Below are 25,157 nucleotides of genomic sequence, written 5' to 3'. Positions count from 1 at the left end.
AAAATGTAAAATATATCAGTAGAAAACAGAAAATGAAAGTACAAATTGGGACAGGAAAACATAAAAGAGAAAGGGAATCTAGGAATGTCCCAGGTGTACTGTGACTTTAAAATAATTCTGTGTCTTACAAATTCGCAAACTATTCAGCCAAACTCGTAAATGAAGCACAAGTAATCTGCCAACCATCCAGTCAAATCACATGGCTTACAATGAGATTCTTTTCAACCAAGTGCAGTGTTTAATGGAAAGAAATGCATGCCAGAGTAGCAGTTTGCAGAAAAAGGCAAGTTTTGTTCTTCTCAGATGTGGGTATCTGAGTCCGATACTGTAATAGTAACTGGAGATAGCATCGTCTTATCGGTTGTTAAGAGAGGCTTGGTGGCACTGAAGCTCTAAACATATATGGAAATTTGCTGTAAATGTGTTAAAGTATGAAATTTAAATATGGAAATTCTGGGCTTAGAGAATCCCCTTCCAGTTGGATAAAAGTTTTCTTGCCATAATACAAAGGAAAGCCATTTTCAGTTTGCACTGTCACTTGCTGTGAGCAACTGTACTTGACACCAACTTCAGCTCCTCCCAAATGTTCCAGTACACACGAGTATCAGCATACCTGTGGGGACAGTCACCATAGGCATCCTGTACATCACTGTCCATTCCCCTGTATTGTAACATAAGTGGAAATGAAATAATTTGCAAAGTATAAAATGTAAAGAAATATGTTTATCTAGCTGTAGTACTAATAATAGTAACTTTTTTGGTTATACACATTATATATGGTGCCATTCAGGATGCAAGTGATAGACAATAAGAAAGAGGTACTAAGGGTGACTGGTGAAACCTATTCTGGAATTTCTCATGGAATGACATCCCCAAGTGCAAAGAAAGCCATTGTACTCAAACCAGACCATGGCATGATGTTGCCATTGCTTGGGAGAGTGCCCATGTTCCAAGTGACTGATGATAAAGACATATTCAACATTTGATTTTTATCTTTTTCTACATTCATAACTGTTGAATTTATTTACATTTTACACATCTGTAGCATTTTAAATTTAATGTACAATTTAGCACAGCATTTAAAATAAATAATAGTAACACAGTATCAGTACAGTAGATTTGTATTCAGTAGCTCAAGTGGTATTAATTACATTTGGCACAGCATTCGACTTGGAGATGCACAGCCTTATGTATGTAATTTAGTCTGCTGTCTGTGTTAGTCTGGGTAATTAAGCAGGAGCTTCTGTGGCAGGAAAGAAACAAACTCTCAGAATCCCAGTCACTTAGCACAACAAATGCATATGCCCTGCTCTTGGAAATGCTAGATGAGTCAGCCGGGACCAATGGGTAGCTCGGCAGTAGAGCAGGCCTGTTTCACCCTGTCACAGCTCCATCCAGTAAGCTCCTAGGTCTGACTTCAGGGGAAGTCTTCAATGGCATAGAAGTGCCTCACACCACAAGAGACACATGTCCCTTCACACCTATTTCCTGGCCTAGAACTACTAACATGATTCTAGGAGGATCTAAGAATGTAGCACCGTGAACTTTGGCTGAAAAGAATGTTCTATGCCTTGCCATCTTAAAATGGGCTGGAAAACAAGATTCAGTAGTATGGATGTTTTGTAATTTTTAAGTGTTATCTGGTTAACATAGGTAGTTGATGCAGCCATATCAGCCAATTAGTGTGATAGAAGCCTTAACTGACTAGACACCTGCCCGTGGTGCTATTATTACATGTGCACTAAATTTGTATTCATCCCTTTAAATTTTTCTTAGCTATTTTCTCTTTATTTTTAAGGTAGATCAGATGGAGAGCTTAAAGCTTCAGGATTTAAATCTATTAATTGTATTTAGGTTATGATTATAGGTACAATATTATCACAGGTATGTAATTGAAAGAGAGCATTCTGTTATACATTCTTCATGCTTAGAATACAACTTCACATTTTTAAATTAACCATTGATATAACATGTTTATTTAGGAGTGGTAAATGTGTCATTCTGTCTCTATTAAATCCAAAATAGATTCACTTACCTGCTTCTGTGTACAAGCTTTTACAAGAAGCCTGAAGTATAAATATGAACAGATTTGATAAGACTTCATTCTGGAGAAGCTAAAATTGTGGTGTTAGAGTCAGAAGTATAGACAGACCCATGCTTGGTCAGATACCACGACAGTGTTCTAGATGAGGATGGATGGAGTGTGGGTCTCAGAACTTGGCATAGCCAGGGAAGTAGGAAGCATTGTCTGAGCTAAATCTCTAAGAGTGATTATGAGTCTGTCTGGCGAGGAAAGCTGAGGCCTATAGGAGCTTGATGTTTGCTGGTGTTTAAAATGCCACGCCCAGCCTCAGAGGCATTGTCATATTGCTGTTGATGTCTTCTATGTGGCTAGTGAACAGACATGGAGAATTTTATAGGGGTTGTTCCTCAGCCATTTGCTCTCTACCTATTTAAAGTGGAGAATGTACAGTGTCAGAATTTTGAAGTTTGTCCATCTAGTGGATGATGGGGATACTGGCCTGAATCTGGACTTGACATTTGGAGAAATTGTCACTCTTGAGGTTCAGTCTTTGGTTACTGGTATGTGGTTATGATATAACCAAAATTTGCATTTGGTAGAAACAATAACTTGATAGGACTTGATGTATATATATTCAGAGTACTTTAGAGTATATGAGTCTGTGATGTTCAGGGAGGAGGTCAGAGCAGGGCAGCCTGGAACTGTTCTACCCTCAGAAGGGGTTTACATGATTACCGAGAAGAAATATGGTGTAAAATATAGAAAATAGGAGTGGTTGTCTGAGGAAGGTCCATACTCAAGGAAAAGCCAGAAATAAATATACCAATGTATATGACTATGATGGAACCCATCAAAGATTGCTAATTTCCAGTGTAATTTATTAAAATATAGTATATCTACAAATAGTCATTTAAATGTTGTTTCACCAGGTAAAGAAATATGTTTTTATAATTATCTGATAAGTTTAATACTCATTTACAGCTCACAATTCCTAATAAAACTATTCTTAATTATTTTCTATTACTAAGAAAATTAATTCCTAATAATATGCAAGGGTTTCTGGAGTAATCTCGAATTTTGTAGTAGATGTTTTATCAGCACTTGAATTTTTCTCAATGTTGCAAAGATTTTTGAATTAGTAAGGGTTGATATAATACTTGGAGTGATTTGTGGGATAATTTTTGTACCAAAGCAGAATGTCTACTTTATGGTAAAATTTCACATCTTAAATGTAATGCCTGAGATTACATTGCACACATCAAAAATCACGAGAAATTGCATCCAAAAGCTATGAGCAGATGGTGAACAGGCTCTTGCCTTGAATAAATAAAGTGTTGCTAGTGTGTTGTGTTTTCTTCTTTTCTCAATAGTGTGTCAGTACACCTGACCAAAGCATATTACAGGCACAAGGATTGGAGTTAGGGATTTTCACATCTGGGAAGGACAAGAAGCAAAGGACAGGGCACACTAGTGTTCCTTTTTTCTCTCTTCAGTTAGTCTAGGACCCCAGTCCATAGAGTGTGGCTGTTTATCGTCATCGTGGGTCTTCCTTTTTCAATTAAACCTTTCTGGAAATAATCTTGGACATTCTTGGAGTTATGACTTCTAAGTTATTTCAAATCTGGTCAAGTTGACAGTGAAGATTATTGCCTTTTCCCCCAGTTATTTATTTTATGTGTATGGATGTTTTGTCTTCATGTGTGTCTGTACACCACATGGATGCTTGGTGCCTGCAAAGTCCAGAAAAGAGGGCATTGGTTCCTCTAAGGCTGGAATTACAGATAGTTACAAGGACCATGTAGGTGATGGGAATTGAACCTGGCTCTTTTGGAAGAACAGTTACTGCTCTTTACTTTTGTACCATCTTTGTAGTCTATTATTAGAGAGTTTTAAACAAATTTGTTACTTTAAGAAAGGGGTCCTGGCATGGTGGTGCATGCCTTTAATCCCAGAATTTGGAAAGCGAGGTTATTACACCACTCCATCCCTCCCCTAATTCTTCAGAGATCAGCACCCTCCCCAACACATAAAACTTAGCATCCTTTACCCACCTTAAATAACCCACCAAATCCAATTTGTACTGCCCATGTGCTCATGGGGTTGGGGCCATCCACTGAAGTATGCTCAGCCAATCAAAGGCCACAAGCTTAAAGAAAAATGATTCTTCCTCCTCCAGAAGCCAACAACTGTCAAAAGCTTCTCTGCTAGGAGTTGAAACCCATGAGCCCCACTTCCTTCCAAGCTGGAATGCTGACTGGCTTGATCTTGTATGAGCATGAGTTCATGACTGCCTTGGTTCCATCATGTTCTGAAGACACTGTTTTACTCCAGTTCTCCTCAACTTCTGATTCTTAGATCTTTCAACCCTCTTTTCTATAACAGTATAGAACTCCCCCTTCCTTCCTTCCTTCCTTCCTTCCTTCCTTCCTTCCTTCCTTCCTTCCTTCCTTCCTTCCTTCCTTCCCTTTTATTTTTTGGTGGTGGGTAAGATCCTGCCCAACTAAGCTTGCAAATGGTGAAAGGACTGTCTAAGGAATTTCCTACTCTTGAAACAACAAGCAAATCCATCACTAATGTGATTCAGGGGGCCCAGTGTTTACCTCGAATGGTAGCTAAACTTGTCAGTGTCTTCCATGTGGTGCTGCCTTTAGAGTTATGAAAGATGTAAATATGAAACTAATAAGGAGGTTGTACAATATTCTCCCATATAGTTCAGGGGAGCTGCTAAGATCAGGCAGATGGCAGGGGAGTCCTTTCATGGAGATTCTTAGAGGCCTTTGAGTGAAGCTATGAAAGTAAAGCCTGGCTTATATTGTTGGAGATTCTACATCCCTGTATATCTGCCAAAGGGAGCTCTACATGGGGAGTGCAACCAGCTAGAGAACAGATGGTATCTTTTAGACAACAAAGATAGAAAGAGCCACTTAAGCACTTTGACATCAGACATGGACCTAGCAGATTTGAAGTTTAATCTTCCTTTGATCCAATATTTTCTCACTATCCCCTGATTCCTCCCTTTTGGAATGGTAATGTATATTCAGGATCATTGTAAATTGAAAGTCTGCAACTTGCTTACTTAGTTTACAGGGGTTACAGTAGAGATTTTTTTGAGTCTTAGAAGAGACTTGAACTTTGGACTTTTAGTAAATATTGAGACTGCAAAACTATGGAAACTTCTCAATTTGGATTAAATGCATTTTTCATTGTGATTTGGTCATGATCATGTCTAGGGCCAGGGAACAGAGCGAGGCTGTTTGAATGAAAATGGCTCATTGTTTTAGTTTTAATACTTGGTCCCTACCTGGTAGAACTGCTTGGGAAAGCTTAGGAGGAAGTGTGTTGCTGGGGGGACTTCAAAAGTCTCATGCAGTCCCAGTGCCTCCTGCTTGTGGTTGGAAATTATAGCTCTCAGGTGCTTTTGCCTCCTTGCCTTTGCTCCACCATCATGAACTCTTAATTGCCTGAAACAAAAAGTTTTTAATAAGTTGCCTTCATCATAGTTTCTTATCACAATAATAGAAAAGTAACTACATACAAATATGATATTTTTCAAATGGTCATGATTTTAATAGTTAAAACCAGGAAAGCCTAGTTATGAAATGGAAGGAATGCTTCTAGTTTCTCCAGTCATAATTCCCAACAAAGTCAAGAAAGAAGATATTCTAAGCAAAGACCAGTTCTGTATTCCAAGACTTCTTTTTGTTTTCTCAATAGTAAGTCTCTGAGTGTAGTACTCATTGCAGTAGTAATATATGAAAGTAAATAACATTTCCTTGTATTGCCAGATTTTACTGTCTGGTTCCCACGTACCAATGTAGTATTTCTTCCACTGAATGACATTGGATGGGCCCAGGCGTGGTCTTAATGCTGAACTGTGTTGAAAAGTGGATGGTGAGGCTCTATCCAGCGTTGCTTTGAGTACACAAAATGGATGACTGGTAGTTCTTTTCAAGTTCAGTTCTGCCTGTTAATGTTCTTTGGTGACGTTCTTAAAATCGATGTCCAGTTCTGACCTGGAGAGTTCCCACAGTGCTAGGCTAGTACAGGTTTTGAGAAAGTTGTCAGTTGTTTTCTCTCTTGATCCCAGGCACTATTGTGTCATATTCCTGCTTGACTCTAAGGTGGCCAAACCTCAGCATCAGAAATCCAGTTCAAAGATACTATGTAAGGTTGATTTCTTCAAGATTTTTCAACTCTATTTTGAGAGAGTGGGGTGTCTGGGTTGCTTCTCTCTCTCTCTCTCTCTCTCTCTCTCTCTCTCTCTCTCTCTCTCTCTCTCTCTCTCACTGTGTGTGTGTGTTTGTGTATGTGTGTAAAGTTGTCAGAGGACAACTTGCAGGAGTTGATTTCATCCTTCCTCTACCATGTGGGTTACTTCCAACTCAGGCAATCAAACTTAGCTTTTACAATCTTGCTGGACCATGAGGGTGTGTGTCTGTTTGTGTAAGCTATGTGTGTAGGTCTCATCTGTAATCTCACTACTGGAAATGCTGATGCAGGAGGATTAACAGGAGTTTGGTCTGTAGGCCAGCCTGGGCTAATGAATTAGGCCCTTTCTCAAAATGGGAAGCAAACAAACTCACTAACATTGAATGTTAGGACCATGAGAAGTGAAAGCAGGCATCTTGAGAAGAAGCCATGGTTATAGCTGTTGTACTAATAGTCACACTTGTCTGTACACTTTTTATTTCTCAGGGTGTAAGGGAAGTGACCAGTCCCATCCCATATCCCTTTGCACGATATGCTTTTTAAAAATTTTGTTAAGAAAAATGTGAATCATTTCCCAAAATACAAAGAACAACACCATGTACACTCATTCGACATTACCAGCTTCTGAGAATGTGTAACAGATAGAACTTCAGCCTCCTGCATTCCCTTTCTTATCCTGGCAGAAATAGATGTATGTCTACCTTCTTGCTTACATTTTTCATTGTCACATTGAATTTTTTGCCAATCCTGTTGAGTAAAAAAAATGATGGAGCTATATTTTTCAAATTATCCTTGGAGTTTCTGAGAATAGATAGCACATGGAAGTAAGTTTTCAAAGAAATACAGTCCCCAAAGAAGTAAAATATTGATTTAAAATCATTATAAATTTATTACAATAGAAAATGGGAGCATATCAACATGTGCACATGTTAGTGAACTGGAATATTTGGACATCTTGTTCGATTTTTTTTGGCCACTGAATGAGGAATACATCAGCTACTCTCAAAGGAATCAGAGTCAGACTTCTTTTGACAAACATAATTTACCATCAGGAGCTACCCCTGCTCTTGCCTCATTCTAGATAAAGCCAGAGATGAACTCTTGTTATTGGAAGCTTTTCCAAATACATACAGGAGTTCTCAGAAGCCTTTTTTGTTCCTGTGTGACATTCTGGTTTTCTCTTTCACTTGATCTCTTTTGTAATTTTCAAGATACTAATCTGAAGCGATCATGTTCCAGTGGCCAAAAGAAACTCCCAAGGTTTCTTTTGAGCTTTTTTTTTTTTTTTTTTCTAAGATTTGGGTTTGGGTGACAACATGCAGTGGGAAGATCTGTTTACACTGAGTAACCTTTGGTATCTGGAATAATATTTGGTGGTTGACAGTGACAGTGAGAAGCCATGTTCAGTGTGTTGTCGAAGCCTCGCCTACTGGAACAAAGCTGAACAAAATGTGGATACTCTACAGCCTATGATCTTGAGAATGGAGAAGCAAAAAATCTGCATCCCCCATGGTACCCTAATGTTTTTTGTGCAGTGTTTCTATAGGTCCTATAGTTACTATTGAGCAAAACCACACCAAATTTCCATTTATTTTTACCTTGAAACAGAAAAATACTGCCAGAACCAAGAATTAAAAGTTTGAAAAACATTCCTGAAAAGCATTCCTGGCTCTCCTGACCAGGACCTGAGGATTCTAGTTGGCAAAGAGTTAACTAAAATTCTGATATAGCCAAGGATGGGTTGTCAGTCTTTTTTTTATAGAAACTTCTGGAAATCATGATTCAACAGTCCCTCTGGGTATCTGTTTCACTGCATTGTTTTTTAGACTTTCAGGCATTTCATATCATATATTTTAGTCAGATGCTTACTAAGTGCAGTTTAGCAATGTCATCTTCCTCATAACTATTTATAAGTGGTTCTGCTTATGTAAATCTTCTCTGAAGCCTAAGTAAAAAGCGTATCCTGAGTTGTCAGAATTATTTATAAGGAATAAAATGGCGATATTAAGAATGTGGTATCATTCCGAGGCTATGCCACCCTTCGGTGACTCTAGATGCCTCCCTCCATTCACCAGAATCTGATGCCTGATACGTTAAGCCATTGCTGCACTAACAACATACTGTAAACCTCAATAACTTAATTCACTGACTGTTTTACTTTTCCTTCAGACTATTGTGGAGTATCCCATTATGGTCATAACATCTAGAGCATGTGATCCCAAAGGTCCCTACAGCAAGGGACAGGGAACTGACTGTAAGCTCTGCCTTCTTTTATTTCTGGGAAGGAGAATGCAGTGAGGTGTGCCTTTCAAGTACCATGTACTCTAACTGTTGGTGTTGGTGTCACTTCACCATGCTACTTGGTAAAAGGAAACAATTGGCTCTGTGTTCCACAGAGGATATTTTACTGATATGTGCCTGCTTAACACATATTATTACTAAAGTTTTATGTGCTCAGATTGACGGAAGTGTGTTTTTGGCTTTGCCAACTGATATCTTATTTTTATGCAGTTCTATTCCAATGTCCTTTTAAGTTCCCCTCCATCTGTTTTCCTTCTTATATTCAATATCCATGGCTAAAAGATATGTTGGATTTGTTTGGAAAGAATGACTTGGCGAAATGGATGAAATTTTAAGATTTAACACTGGAAGAAATGGGAATAGAACCAGAAAATTATGGCCCATTATCTCATGATACTCTACTTTCTTTTTCTTTCCCTTCTTGTCTACTCAGTTTACCAACGTGCTGCTCTACTTAGGACCATAAACTGTTAGCCAGAAAAATGACAGGGCAAGGTGGGGACAGAGGAAACAGGAAGGAAGAGGGAAGGAAGTCAGTGAGGCCTTTTGAGGTAGAGAGGAGGAAGGGCAGGTACAGCTGCCTGTAGTGGAGAGCTACTTTCTATCTGGAGCCCATGAAGCCACAACACATGCAACTCGTTAATCCAGCAGAGACACAGCCTGCAGGCCCTGGGATGGCCCTTAGCTGCACTGTTGGTCTTGAGAATTTCCTAAATGGGATCAGATTTTGCCCTACTTCCTCTTGTGGGCAGCCACTTTACTTTCTGAGGACATAGAGCAAGGGGCTTAGTAAGACCTCCAAGGAGGGCATTTGGCAAAGAGCACTGAGTGTTTAGCTTTCACTCCTCTAGCATGGAGGTGAAGATGAGCTCACCAGTCCCACCTTCTTATAGTCAGTTGCTGGGGTTTAGATCTTGAATGTCCTACAAAGGCATGCACTAAAGGCTTGTTCCCTAGGGCTCACTTTTGGGACATGGCAACGCTTTGAGACAAATAGTGGCCCGTAGGTAGTCATTGAGAATATATCCCTGAAGATGACTGTGGAATTCCTGCCCTTTTTTTTTTTTTTTCTTCTTAGACATGGAGAAGCAGTTTTATACTGCTTCACTCTCAGAGGCATATATGATAACAGACTTAAACCTCAAAAACTGTGAGCCAAAATGACCCTTCCATGTGTGTTATATGTGGTAATGTGTTGTGGTGTTGGAAACCTAACACATAGATGCCCCCAGTGTCTGTTTCCTAGACTGGGGGACTTCTGCTGATGCTAGCAAGTGTCCCATTTAACACTCTTTTCTATAATCCTGTTTCTGAAATGGGAGTAGTGCCCACAAAAGGCAATGTTGGACACCCCACCAGATAGTACACAAAGGGAGATCACATGAGAAAGGGCGTCCAAAGTACATACGTAGTGTATGGCCAGGGCGAAAATATCCCTGCAGAAGAGAGGTGTCAGGAGGACACTGAGCTCTTCACACAGACTTGTGGTCAGACCTGTTATTTCCTGGGAAGAGGGCACTAGAGAGAGTTCTAGGTTCTCTTGATCTACACATAGGATTCTATGTGAGCATGAGAATAGTTACGAGTGTGTGGTGTGAACTCTTTGCCTGCAAAAAAAGCCTGAGACTAACAGGTTTTATGACTATTGCTAAATGCTGTGTTCCTAGCTTCCCAAAACTGCTTCATTGTCATCACCAGGTACTTCTAAGGTTCTTCCTTTCTAACACACCGTGACCTAACAGTTTTTATCTGACGTGTCTCAGTTCCTAAAATGGTATTATTTTATACTGACACAAAATGCAGTCGTACAGGATGTAGTCTTTAGAGCTTAGCTTTCTTTATTCAGAGTCATTCCCTGGAGATTCACGGGGACTGATGTTTCAACTCCTTGTACAGTATTATGTATGCCTGTATGCCATGATGAGTACGTATCACAGTTGTTCTGATCATGTACTTGTTGAAGCACATCTGTCATTTGCATGAGGCTCCTTGATTCATACATGGGTTTGCCTTCTAGGAGTTATTTGACTTTTTCTTATTTTTATGTCAAATTCTTTAACTAAAAAGTATTGGTTAATATATGCAAAATGTTATTAGACAAAGGTTTTTCGCTCTAATTTTAATACTGTTTGTTACTGTTGTTTTGGTTAAGTTCTCTGTATTTTTAGAAGTTGTTATAAATAGTTGCACACAGCTGTGTGAACCAAGCCCTAAAAACCTCATGATACAGTTCATGATCCTCCTTGTAGACCCGAATCCCTTGTGTTTTAAGAGGATGTGCCCTCTGATGATGCAGAATACAAAGTAAACTGGCTTAGTGTTGATGAGCAGAACTGAGACTAGAGAGGAAAGACTGAAATGAGGCACATTCATACAGTTCTCCTCAAGATATGTGGGATGGATAGCTTCAAGCTGTTAGCTTTTTTCTCAGGAATGTCATGTTTTGATAATTAACACGATTCCAGTCAGAGACTTATAGAGGCCTCTGGATTTTGTGTTGGGGCTGACATGAAAGGACACCTTTTCTCTTGCTGTAGATAACAGATGGTCTAACAAATATGTAACTCAGTAAATTTTCCTAGTTCTGGAGCAAACCCAGGGTGGAAACAGTTTTCATAAGATCTTCCTATTGATTTGTTTTCTGTAGGGAAAGGTCAACAAATATTTTTTTCAGCAGTGGAACAGCACAATTAATATCTGTCCAATAACATTCAGTGATCCGATTGAGCATTTCCTGTATTGACAAGTGAGACTGATGCCTGGGGTGACAGCTGCAGCCAGTAGGGAGTTGGAGATCACAATGGGCTTTGCTTCGCAGTTCCTCCTACCGCTCCTGGAAGGCAGGCCTTGCTTCTCACTTACTTTTCTGTCAGGAGTGGGATGCAGTTTGATTTTTTTTTTTTAAGGTTTGTTTTTAAATGTCATCTTTTAATTATATTTTGGATAATGATGAAGAGATATGCAATTTGGTTATGAGTATAAATCTTAAAAGGCTCAGTGACTCCTTTATCTGCTGCTTAGAACAACTCCCACTAGTAAAGAGTGTTTCATTAATTGTCAATGCCTGGGAATTATGGAATTAGAACAGCTGACATTCCTTTCATCATTCATAGACTTAAGTGACAGTGGCATTACTTACTCTAAATTAAGTTCCTTTTCTCAATAAAAAAAAATTACAACAATGTCACAAGAAATAGAGCACAGTTAACTTTTCTTTTGGGGGGCTATTTTTCTAGTGCAGAGATCAAAACTATCCTTTCCTCTTTGCATAGAGAGATAAGGCATCTAATTTACTACTTTAGGAATTGTAGTTATGGGTTAAAATGTTTAAAATGGGCATTAGTATATTTTCATGTCTTCCACACTCATAAAAACATACAACATTCTTTTTTAAATTTCTATTGGTTATTTTATTTATTTACATTTCAAATGTTAACCTCCTTTCCAGTTTCCCCTCCACAAACCCCTTATCTCTCCCCCTCCCCCTGCCTCTATGAGGTTGCTCCCCCACCCACCCACTGCTGCCTCAGCGCCCTAGCATTCCCCTATGCTGGGTCATTGAGCCTCCACAGGACCTAGGGACTCCCCTCTCAGTGAAACCCAATAAGGCTACATATCCAGCTGGAGCTACCGGTCCCATCCTCCCCCAACCCCTGTGTGTACTCTCTGGTTGTGGTTTAGTCCCTGGGAGCTCTGGAAAGGGGGTAGGGGTCTGGTTGGTTGATATTGTTGTTCTTTCTATAGGGTTGCAAACCCCTTCAGCTCGTTCAGTCCTTGCCCAAAATCCTCCACTGGGGTCCAATACATCTGTATTGGTCAGGCTCTGGCAGAGCCTCTCGGGGGACAGCTATATCAGGCTCCCGTCAGCAAGCTCTTCTTGGTATCAGCAATAGTATCTGGGTTGGTGTCTAAAGATGGGATGGCTCCCTTAGGTGGGGCATTCTCTGGGTGGCCTTCCCTTCAGTCTTTTCTCCACTCTTTGGATTTCCCTGCATTTCCTTTTGACAGGAGGAATTTTGGATTAATATTTTTGAGGTGGATGGATGACCTCATCCCTCACCTGGGGGCTAGGACTTTCTTCTTAATATGTACATGATGTGACTGTGTTACATACATGTGTATATAACATACATGTATGTGGGAGTGTGTGTGACTCCCGCAGGTGTGAACTGATGCTTGTGCTAAGTGGCAGCAGAGCGATAAATGGCTTCTGTGTCTAGAAAGACAGTGTTCACCTGCTGGCCAACACAGGGCTCCTAGAATCCAAGGGTCCTGCTCATTTATGCTCAGGGGATTCTTGACCCTCCTTCCACTTCTACTCTGTTTTGAAAGACTTGTTTATAATATGGTGAACTCACTGACCTCTGCTCAGTTTTCTGCCTGTGGCCTTGGTTTGGAAACTGTTGTTAATAGGGGAATCTAGTGATGCATTTGATTTGAGTGGAGGTGTTTCCCAGCGTGGGCAAGTGTGCCCGATGCTTTGGAATGTTCTCAAACACCTTTTATGGGTATGACTCACCTTGTTAAAGATTCCACATTTAATGGAAAGTAAAAAGTCACGATCTCCTTAGTTCATGTCAAGTAGTGCCCAGTTTCTTTGGTACTTAAATATCTGCATTTAGTGTAGGTAATTTAAAACAAAACACAATAAATAATAACATGAAAACTACCTCATGTTGATGTGGTAGTTCATCCCTGTAATTCTAATACTTGGGAGGTTGAGGCAGGATGGTTTCTGGGAATTGGAGACCAGCTTGGGTTACATAGTTTCAGAATAGCCTACACTATCTCAAAACGAATGGTTAGGGATCTGGCTTAATTTGTACAGTGCTTGGCTAGCATGTCTGAGGCTCGGGATTTGGTACCTAGAACCACATAAAACCAGGCATGGTGGCCATTCCTATAATCCCAGTAAAGGCAAGCTAGGAATAGGTATATAAGAAGTTTTCAAGTCATCCTTGGCTATACAGTTCGAGGCTAGCATAAACTACATGAGACCATGTCTCAAAACAAAACAAAACAAACAAAAGCCAACCTTCACTTCAGCATTCAGCTGGGGAGATGAGAGTTCAGTGTCAACTTGGGCTACTTAGTGAGACCTTTGACATAAACAAACAAATAAGAACAGCAAATAAATCACAATTTCTATATAAAAATGGGAGATACTATTTTTAGTATCAAACTATGAGGCGGTTAAACAAAGCTATTAAAATATGATGAGGCTGACTTTTCCTGTAAGATAACTTGCTGGCAACATGTTACTTTCGAAAACATTTCATTCTCTTTTAAAATCTAGGGTTTTACAATGAAATTGAGGGAAATATACTGAAACTTGAACCCTCTGCACTTGAGGGTAGTCTGAGGGAGACAGAAGAAATAGGAATATGAGCTCTTGTTTGGTGACTTGAGTATTACTGTGTTTAGCCTTTAATTATTTTTAAAAAATAGCAGAGAGAGGTATGATGTGTGATATTCCCATGAGGTTTAAAGCTCTGAATTTTCCTGCCCTGTGCTGTGTCCCCTTTGGCCAGCTTGGCCCCAGGCCACGCTTCTGCCTTCATTTGCCTGCCTTCTTTTGCTTCTGGTTGGCAATCTTCAACACCCGCAGTCATTTAAGAAGATTGCTGAAGTCTATTTCCAAATAGACCTGTTCAGCCTGTTTTACAGTAATTGCCCCTTTCTCTGCAGCCCCACAGAAGCTCATTTTTAGCACTTACAGAGCTTATGGCTTCTTGTCTCTTTGCTTTGAAAGCATGTATCCCTTGGTGACAGACATGATCTCTCATGCTTTATGCTCCTGGGTTCACATTCTAGATCTGGCACATACGCACTGTTGGCTGACTGATCCCAGTGCCACCTCTCCTTGGAGACATTTTCCATTTGAACTTAGGGAAACCAGGCTGACATGTTTCTTTCACCCCTTAAAGCTCAGCGGCCTAGCAACCCAGCTCTGGGGGATGGCTTTTTGGAAATAGGAAGTATTAGGTAAGCTTTCTTTCTCTGTGCAGCACCGGGTAATTAAAGCATTGATCATGGCGGGGTGGCACAAAAGTTAAAAGGAGCCAAGAATCATCATGGCATCCTAGAGCTGTTTTACCAAACCAGGAAATGGCCACCTTCAGAACCCTTCTTGTAGAAGTCACGTGTCTATTATGTACTTCATTTTCAGTTGGATTTTCTACTTCTTGGGAACAGGTAGTTGTATAGCTATGGGCAAATTAGTTAAACTCTTTAAGCTTTGGTTTTCTCATTAATAAATAGAGCTGGTAACAGTCACTTCACATAGTGATATAAGATTTAATGAGATCTTATCATACCAAGTAATTGTCTATTCTTTTTTCTTATTTTATTTGATATTTCTAATCAGAAAGCATCTACCATATTGGGTTTTTTTTTTTAAATAAAAACAAGTCATAATAAATATCTCCTGAAAGGATAAATGAAGATTACCATAAGGCATTAACATATACTTTATATGTTAAGATACTGTAGCTTGTCCTTCTACAGACTTGCTAATGATTACGTTGATATTCTTTTTCCACTCCTCATATACAGCTTGATCCTATCACTGGCTTTAGTCAATCAGGTCAATAGCAAAAACGACAGAGTGTTTGCATACCCAACCTTGATGCTAGTAGACCCCTGCAACCATATGTTCATTCACCCAAACTGGTTTCCTGGATGGTGTGAGAAGAATAAAAGTTCCCCAGCAATACACCAGTATGTGAATGAGTCTAGCCTGCATGTGTGCTTAAGTGAACCCAGTAAGGACTAGAAGAACCTAGGATCAACCAATCTGAACCACAAGTTGTGGGAGTGTTTTTTTGTTTTTTGTTTTTTTAATGCAGAAAACTAAATGCTAGAAATAATAGCCTGGGGTTAGGGTAGGCAGTCTCAGATTGATGCGTGGAGAAGAAGCAGTGTCATTTGTAGGTTTTTGCTGGGTTCCAGAACCTGAATCTAGTCACAGAGGAATACCAGGTAATGCCAAGTTCAGCCAATGTATAGAACAGCTGACCTTGGATTTTCATGTCATGTCAGTATCATGTAAAATGTGGGAAAACTAGGAGTACTTTTAGGTGAGCAGAGGCTGTGCATGATATATATAAGGATAATGTATAGTCTTCGACTGAATGGAAAAATGCTATGAGATAATGACAGAGACTCAAAAATGGAAGGTAGGTTTCAAAGTAGGTGAGAGTGTTATACAATATGAAATCTTCATCTCTTAATTTATTTTAAAAATAGACAAAAAATGTCAGGGGCTAACTGAGCATGAGATATATATATATATATATACATATATATATATATCCACTCTCAGATGACATAAATAGTTACTATAATATGTAGTGAGTAATTACAGATGTGGCAATATCAATATAAAGTTATATTGTTACTGCTGAATAAGAATCAAATATATCATATAAATCTATCAATTAAATAGAATATATAAAGTGGTGGCTACTGCCACCCTCTTTGGGCTGAGGGAATTTGATTATATGTCTGTCTTTACAAAGTGCGCTCCCATTTCTGTAGATGGTATACTTTGGTGTGCACCTGTAGAATGAATGCTGAATGTGAGCTCTGTGAAGCTCTAAGGGTGAGACCAAAACACTGTTTCTGCTTCTCAGACTGTAGGGCCAAGGCTCTGAGCCCCTTTGTAGTTCTTCTATCGATTGTGGAATGGTTATTATTTACGAAATTAGGGTTCTTTTAACTTTTAATTGATGTGTCTTTGTTGTTGGTCCCATTGGATTTCGTGTATATTCCTATTGAACGCACGATGGAGATCTGGGATTACATGTCCTCTTCCTTATAGATGTTTGTTAATAGACAACACTGAATGAGATAATAATACCACTTCATTCCACAGGGAAGAAGTCTGTATATTCCTATGGGGCTGCACTTTTGTGCTGTGTGTTGTATTGAATAAAACTGAGTAAAGCACAAAGTTGTCTTCTTGGGGTGTCCTTGGCACTGTGTGATTGACGTCTCTTCCTGTTAGGAGTACCAAATGCTAAATTTTTAGTCTTAATATTTTTGTGATGAATCTCTGTAGTATTCTTTGCTTTCTTTCCTTTCCTTTCTTTTCCTTTCCTTTCCTTTCATCCCCCCTCCTTTCTTTCTAAATTCCCTAAATGCTTCCTGATCCACATTTTTTTTAAATTTACACTTAGTGTTCATAATATTATTACTACTCAAAGCTCCATGTCTTGTGTCATTGAGACCTACACCCTGGCTATGCACATCTCCCAATAATGAATAATACTTTATTTGAAAGAAGACAACCTGAAACTCAGATGAAAGCTGGCACTTGCTATTTGCTGTCCAAAGGGAAAGTCTCAAGAAAGAAATCTATTCATTGAAACCACCTTTCTCCCCATCAAGCCCTGTCAGTTCAATAGCTTTTGATATTCCTCTCCCTATTGCTTGTCATCTAAGTTTTTATATGTCTTTCAACAAGAAGCAAAACCATAGTTAACAGTGGAGCAAGTCACATAGATCATCATCATTCATTCAAAGACTGCAAGGATTTAATGTGGAGATTCAAGGTTCTTTTCCAAGACTATGCATTTACCTGCTCTCTTCTTAGTATACTGGCTTCCAGCAACCAGCTTGTTGCCTCCTGTATTAGCTTGCCAGTACATTATAGTCATTGTATAGTTGTTGTATTCTCATGTGATAGCAGCTAATGTGGTAATGAAAAGGGGAGTTCCAAAGGGTTCTTTACCTGAGGTGAAACTCTAGCCTGTGAGTATCCCAGCAATTCTATCTAGGGCCCATTGTCATGTCCTTTCCTAGAGCAGGTATTTGAAAAGGAAATTCGGCCTGTGGGAGTTGGTCCATCGCTTTTTAGTGCATCATTGTCCAGAGCTGGCTGGCTTCTGGGAAGGCTCCCTGTTAGCCTGGATTATATTCTAAAGGATCAAAAAGATGAAAATTTGTACGTTGCATGTCTCTCAGGGAAATTAAGGATGCCTGCCAAGGGGAATGTCTTTGACAATCACTTTATGTACTGTTGATTGACATGTACTTCAGAAACTCCTGTTCCTTTAAGTGCAGAAAGCCAAATCCTGTACCCAGTAAAGAAAGGACCTGGGCCCAGGTGAGATTCATGAGATAAAGTAATGGTATCTATGCACGGTGAGGAGTGCACAGTGCAGAGCATGTTTAGAAAACCCTTTTCATAGCCAGTGGAACCTGGTGCACAGTCTGATCCAGACCACAGGAAACTTGAAAGAAAAGTCTGCCTTTGGATCATGTGAAGGACTTATTGACAGAAGTGTGTGGGGCCGAGGATATATACACCTAGAGACATTTTTCTGGCAGGAGATCAATCTGGATGCTCAACTGGAGAAGTCAATCACCCAGTAGCCTGTCTCACAGGAAAAGTTTAAGAAGTCTAGCTGAAAGTAGGAGACCAGGTACCACATCCTAGGTAGGAAAAAGACAAATCAGAGTTGATGTCACTGCACTGGCCTTTCTAGGCCTGCCTCTATGTACACAGTGTCTCTCTGGGCAATGTGCTGCTTGCTGTTCCTGGGATGGGCAGTGTACCTACTGATCCAGGGATGCAAAAGCTTTTATCCAGTGCCTCTGCTTAAGCACTCATCCTGTTAACTCATGGAAAGTGAGTTCTGTGTGTGTTCAGGTTGTATCCATTTTTGGAGTAGCCAATACCCAACAAAGAATTCTCCTGGTATATCTGAGCTCCTCCTTCTATAAGCCATTTTTCAAGCTTTCATGGATTATGACAAAGTCAATCTGCAAACAAGCACTTCTAAAATAGTAGGCTCACAGATGGAATGCAGCTCTCTGCTGTTTGGAAAGACCTTAGACAGACCCACATGAGTCCAGGGAACCAGGCAGTGGATATGTACTTGACCTGTCCATAAGTTTGAGTTCCAGCATCTGTAAAGCCTTGATACCAATTGGACAGATTCTATGACTTCACTGTGAGGCATTAAATCAAGAAAGTATGGGTGAAATATCCTGGATGGCATCCCATGAGATACATGCATACTAATTGGTAAGTTGTTTCAGTGTTTTGTGTACCAATTATCTTGGGCATGTGTCCCCTTACGTTGAAGAATTTTCAGAATGTACACCCTTTGACATAGAAAGAAATACATATTTAATATATTACAAAAACTCATTTTAGTAGGTAATAATTTTTCTTTACCCTTGGCCTTCTAAAAAAATAATCAATGAATAGAAAGCAGTAGACAGAGCTGTTTGGCTTTCTATAACTCAGTTGCTGGGGAAGAAGGCAAAGCAGAACTAAGATCATAGGCCTTGGTTCTTGCACTCATGCCTGCACCACAGAGCCCACCTCATAAGCCGTGGGAGTGGGAAATGAGGAGGACATCCCCTTCTCATGTTTTATTCTCCGAGTGATGATTCTTCTGGTGTGGCAGCTCTGAGCTTATCTGTGCAGCCTCAGCTGCTGAGACTTAGCAACATGGCTGTCTTTCTAGCCAGGCATGGTAACTCACACCTGTAATCACACAAGTTCTCTACAGGGACAGGGAGACTACGAGTTTAGAAACATTGCTTGGTTTTATAGTTAGTTTGACCAAACCTGGCTGACAAGAGACCATCCCTTTTATAAGAACAAAATGTTAAGTCACTTCTGTTAAAATGTCACCTCAAAGTGTATATGATCAATAAAAGCTCTCAGAGGTACAAAACAAAGGGAAATTACTGAAAGCTCCATGTTAAATATGAAATTCTCTGTAGCAAGTAAAGTGAAAGTATTGAGACTTCCTTCTTTCACAGCCTCCTGCTATCTCTTTGCAAATTTGTACTGAGCATGAGGTATGTGCCAAATGCCTGGACACTCCTGGTGCTGTGTCAGTGATTAAGAGGCTAAGATGCTGTCCAAGGTGTCTCGGAAGTCTGGTGACAAGAACTTGAGTGAGAAGGATGGGGTGAAGTGGGTTTTCTACAGAAGCAGGTAGTAGCAGTGGTTAGCATATGTGTTGAAGAAGAGTTTTGCCCATGTGTCTAAGGTGTCCTTAGGGAGGCACACTGAGAAAAGGACATCCAAACAGAGACATGCCCAGATGAGATACCGTGTCCCCTCAGCAGCATCATGGTTGGCTGTACCTGTGTCCTTCTAAATTCATGGAGACTAGAGAACACAGGAAAGAAGACTTAACAATTTGTGTCTAGTTTTTCTGTTAAATAATAAATATTACCCATTATGTTATAGTTTGTATTTCATTGAGCATTTATTTAGATCAACACTTGATTTAAGTCCTTTAAAGTGAGCCATGTCATAGAGTTCAGAGCTGTTAGCAAATATTAAATTACTTTTGATTCAATAACATAAATTTTATGTTGTAAGTTTATAAAGTTTGCCTCGTTAGCCTGTTTGAACTGTACAGTGACCAGTGTTTTCAGCAATTTCATCTCCACTGTTAGCAGCTCTATGCTCATTAAGCAAGACCCCTAGTCATCTCTCCCATCCTGTGACTTCTAGTCAGCTTGCTGACTTCACGAGCTTGTCTTTTCTAGAGACCAGACATTTTGTGTAACATTCTCCTTACAAGAGCCGTGTTTGCTATGTAGTGTATCAGGACAGCATAATTTGGGGGCCAAATTGTATTCTATTACATGTAAGTCATACATCCTGTTCAGCCCTTCGTTTATTGAAATGCATATTATTTATTTCCAGCATTTGACCCAGACCAGTACTACCGAACACCAGTATGCAGTTGGGTGAGGAGGGGAAGGGAGAGAACTATAGAGAAGGAAGACAGGTTACTCTGAAATAATGTGAACCTTAAGTGTTTCTCATATATTAAAGTTGAACCCAGGCATTGTACACATTAGATGAGTACTGTACATCTAAGCTGTTGCTCTCAAGCCCTAACTCAGTAACTTCTTAGGAGCCACCATATGTGCTTTTTGTCTTTATTATCAGTTGTGAGGACTAGTTTCTCAGTGTGGTTTTAATTTGAACTTTCTAATTACTAATGATGTTGAGTACCTTCCATGTCGACCACATGTACATGGGAAGGGTGTTCAAATCTTTGCCCCTGTGCAGTAGGGTTATTTGTGGTTGAGTTGTGGGAGTTCCCTTTTACCTTAAAGGGCCAGCCTTTATCAGACACATGGCAATCCTTTGCTGCCATTCTGTAGGTTATAGTTTCATGTAAAAATAATCTAAATATTGATGAAACTCAGTTTGTTTCTTGGCTTTCCTATACATTTGGAGGTAGGGGACGATTTCTTTCCTGTGTAGTTTTTAAGAAATTTTAACTTTTTATTATTTAATTTAGATTTCAAATCTCAACTAGTAAAGGCAGTTTTGCTAGACTGTAACTACTTTGCTCTTCCTAATACTCTTGTAAATAAAGAATTTTTTATTCAATTTTTAGATTGTTCATTATTAACATTTGAACATGTAATTGAGTTTTGAAATTTTGGATATATATTATACAGCTTTCTTGAATTTATAAGTTCATATTTTTTCATGGACTCATTAAAGTTTTCTATACAGAAAATTGTGTCATCTATAAATAGAGATAATTTTAGTTTGTAATTTTTAAATGGGTGTTTTATCTTTCTTATTCTCTCATTTTTCTATTTAGACTGTCAGTACTCTGTGAATAGAAGTGAAGGAGTGAACATTCTTGTCAGTTCTTTACCATTGAGTATAATATTAGCTACGAGTTATTTGCACACAATCTTCATGTTGAGGAAATTCCATTGTGTTCTAATTATTAAAAAAAATACTTAATCATGAAAGAATGTTGTATTTTATCAAATGCTTCTTGCATTAATTAGGATAATGGTGTACATACCCTCCCTTTTCTACCAGCTTACTATATCACATTGATTGGATCTCATATTTTGAACTACCCTTGCATGCGTTTCTTCACAAATCCCACTTGATCATAGTGTATAATCCTTTTAATATGCTGCTGAGTTTGGCTTGCTAGTAATTTGTTGAGGATTTATGCATCTGTGTTTGTATGGAATATTGGTCTACACTTTTTCTTCCTAGCATGCCCCTCTGAAATTTTATTTTACTTAAAAACTCTATTATCTTTAGTTTTAATGAATTTTCACTCTCACACTATAACAACAGAAACAATTATCTTCTGGGAATTTATTTTCTTTTTTATAATAGCCAAGAATACATACTGGAGAAAGAGAGACCAATAGAGCTTTGGTAATTATAGGTTTTAAAACATTTGCTCTTATTTGTGTATATGCATGTGACTGTGTGGCTGCTGCATGCATGTGAGTGTAGGTGCCCATAGAGGCAGAAAAGGGTATTGGATCTCCTGGCACTGTAGTTTGATGGTGTGGGCTTCTGGGAGTGGCTGCTGAGATCCACATTCATATCCTCTGGAAAATCAGCACGTGCCCCACAGAGCCATTTCTTTAGACCTAAATCATATACCTAATGAACAGTTTATTCTGATCTAGGCTAATGACCGTGTATTATAGATGGAAGACTAAAGTACCTCTCTCCTTCTGAGGAGAGAAGGGATCAGTCTCTCCCGTTGTTGAGTAGGGATATTGGTCTGTGTGCTTTTTCTAGTCTCCCCTTCCCTGGAACTTTATTTACTTAAATTTTATCTTTAGTTTTATAATCTTTGTTTTTAATCTTTCAATCTCTGGGGGAAAATTAGCTCCTGAGGTAGTATCTTTTAATGGGCACTAACTGGTATTGTTCTCCCTTGTCCTCGATAGCTGCAGAGATGCGTCCTGTGGAACCTGGCTTCTCATAGGCACATCCATGGGTTAAAATCATCTAAGACTATATGGTCAATTTTGTTTCTCTGCTTTCACAGTGATAGTGTCTTCCTCTCCTTTCATGACTTTCTCTTTGCTGGACTCTTGCTCATTCTTTCCCTTCCATGTAGTAAGTGACTGGCCTTATCGTTACGATGCTCAGCCACAATGAAAACACGAACTTTCTCTCATAGGAGTTTCACTCAGTGCAAAATGGCCATCACTAGAGTGCATGGGTGCCTCTCGTCACAAGGGTTCTGTTGGCAAGGATTCCTGTTTACATTATGGTCACTCTGGCTTCCTGGAGTCTGTGGTTCTAGAATGAGGGGGAGTACTACTGTAAGCTCTGTGTCACCTTGAATATCTGTCATTCATTACAGGCAAGTATGGCAAAAAGCTGAAGCTTATTCCCACTTCAACTGACAGTAGTTTTCAGTTTTGTTTAGTTATGGCTTGCACTCTTCCACAAAGAATTTGAATCACTATATATGATACATAGAAGAGGGTAAAATAAGTAGTTGAAATAATCAGTGCAAAGTGGAAATCAGGACTTTAAAATAAAGCTGTGGTAGGAGTTACATAGATTTAAACCCTGAGCATTTTCTTCAGTTGCTGAGTGGATGGATGTACATGTTTGTCTCTAAGTTTCCACAGAGCCAAAATAAAAAGTGAATTATTATGACTAATTATGTAATACATGACATCCTCAAAGTTAAAAACAGCTCAGTTGTTCTGGACAGGCATTTCTTTAGATCTAAGATGTATTTTTTCTGGTGACCTCCTATAGACTATATATGGTGACCAGCATCCGTACCAGGCATTCATGACATTGTCTTAATAACTTAATGAACGATGATATAGTACTGAGTGTATTCCAAATAAAATGCGATCAAATTTCAGATAAGTGGGACCAAACCAAAGTATTTTAAAGGTAAAATTTGTTAGAACTTAGCAAGCAAACATTACTCTTTTTGAAAACTTCCATGGTGGTTGGTTGTCACAATATAAGCAAGCTTTTATATTTTTTTTTGAAAATTGTGTGTGTGTGTATGTGTGTTTGTCTACAGATAATCTGGTGAAGCTAGTTTTGTCCATCTTAAAGTTGGAATAATAGTGTTGTAAGTTGCCTGATGTGGGTGCTGGGAATCAAACTCCAATCCTTTGTGAGATCAGTACAAGCTGTTAACCACTTAGATATCTCTTCAGCCCCTTGCCCAAGCCTTTTTACTAGAATAATGATGGGATGAGCATGTTGGACTAGCACCGGCATAAAGGTCACCTGGTACTTACAAACTCACTTCTCAGCACGCTGAGGTACTAGGGGAAGTGTTTCTTAGGGTTCTATGGTTCTTGTTTCCTCTCGCAGCTTTCTGAGGCTCCTTAAGACCAAATGGTTGCTTATAGATAGCAAAGTCAATTCTCTCTAGTCTGTGAAAATGGAGTCTAGCCTAAAATGGGCTAATGTCTAATCAAAGGAGCGAAATCTCATCCTTTATGAAGCCTCACTATATTCAGGCCGGGGACTTTCTCTAGGATATGTGCATAATGGTGGGGGTCTTGGACCACCCCTGAACCCTGTGCATCATTGGTGTCCAGTTGGAATGGAGTTCTTTCATGAACTCTTTATGTAAGCTTTTCTAGCTGTACAAATGATTCCCAAGCCTTCCACACAGTGCTTTATATCATTTCTTATCCTGCCTCATATATGTGAAATACAGCCTTAAAGTTCATGTCTGTGTCATAACCTGGACAGAACCTTTACCTTTGGAATAAGTGCTGCTGAAGACACATTTCTTCCCACATTCTTGCGATAGCTTAAGAAGAAAAAAAAGTGGCATCTTTAAAAAGGTGAAGGGTTTTTTAATTGAATTTTTTTCATATAACACATCTTGTTTGCAGGTTCCCTTCCCTCTGCTCCTCCCAGTTCTTGCCCACTTCCCATCTCATACATCTACCTCCTTTACGTCTCATTAGACAACAAACAGGCTTCTAATGAATAATAAATGTAATATAATAATGATAAAACAAAGACAGACACACCAGAATAGAACAAAACAAACAAGCAAGCACAAGAAAAGAGCTCAAGAAAAGAAACAAGACACAGATGTAGATGTAGAGACCCACTTGCTCACACACTTAGGAGTGTGTGAAACCACTCCCAGAAAAACACAAACCCAAAAGCCAAAACACGTATGTCATAGACCTGTAGGGTAACAAAAGAAAGAAAGATAGCATATTAAAAAGGAAGAAGAAGAAAAAGCCATTTTATGACAAGGAACCTGCAAAGATGGCATTGAGTTAATTTTCTGTTGGCATCTACTGCTGGCGTGTAATCTGCCCTTAGAGTAGTTCAGTTTCCTGGTGAGACTGCCTTGGAGAAAACTAGAATTTCATTTGCAAGTGGTTATCAATTGGTGATAGCCTCTGAGTTAGGGATGGGCCCCTGTTCTTAATAGCCTGATACTGTTCTCTTATTGTCAACCATCTGCTGTGGCACATTTTGAAGATGTATCTCTGTATGACAAGCCACTTCAGGAGAGGTCTTATCTTCCTTTCTCTTAAGTGGTCTGCATGTAGGGTACTAATTTTGAATCAAAGCAAACACAGATTATAGAAAATGCTAATTCAGAGGTGGGAGCCAAGCCATGGTTTTGGAGCTGGGGTTTATGACTCAGCAGGTAAAGTGCTTGCTGTGCAAGCATGAGGACCTGAACTTGGATCTGGACCTAATGAAAATCCAGACCAGACAGTGAATGCCTATAGTTCCAGTGCTGTGAAGACAAAGACCAACCGGTCTCACTGACTCAGGGAATTTCAGGTTTATTAAGAAACCCTACCTCAAAAATAAGGTATAGAGGCTAGAAATCAT

At 39.3% G+C, this 25,157-nt stretch overlaps 1 protein-coding gene across 7 annotated transcripts in view; it reads left to right on the top strand.

Moving 5' to 3' along the window:
* Nucleotides 1-25,157, top strand: part of Fars2 (phenylalanyl-tRNA synthetase 2, mitochondrial) — a 413,321-nt gene that overhangs the window by 203,413 nt on the left and 184,751 nt on the right. The gene's annotated exons all lie outside the window — the stretch shown is intronic.

This window comes from Arvicanthis niloticus, chromosome 8, assembly GCF_011762505.2.
Source record: "Arvicanthis niloticus isolate mArvNil1 chromosome 8, mArvNil1.pat.X, whole genome shotgun sequence".
Taxonomy (NCBI): Eukaryota; Metazoa; Chordata; class Mammalia; order Rodentia; family Muridae; genus Arvicanthis; species Arvicanthis niloticus.
Note: the sequence above shows the minus strand (reverse complement) of the source record. Positions and strands in the feature narration are given on the sequence as shown.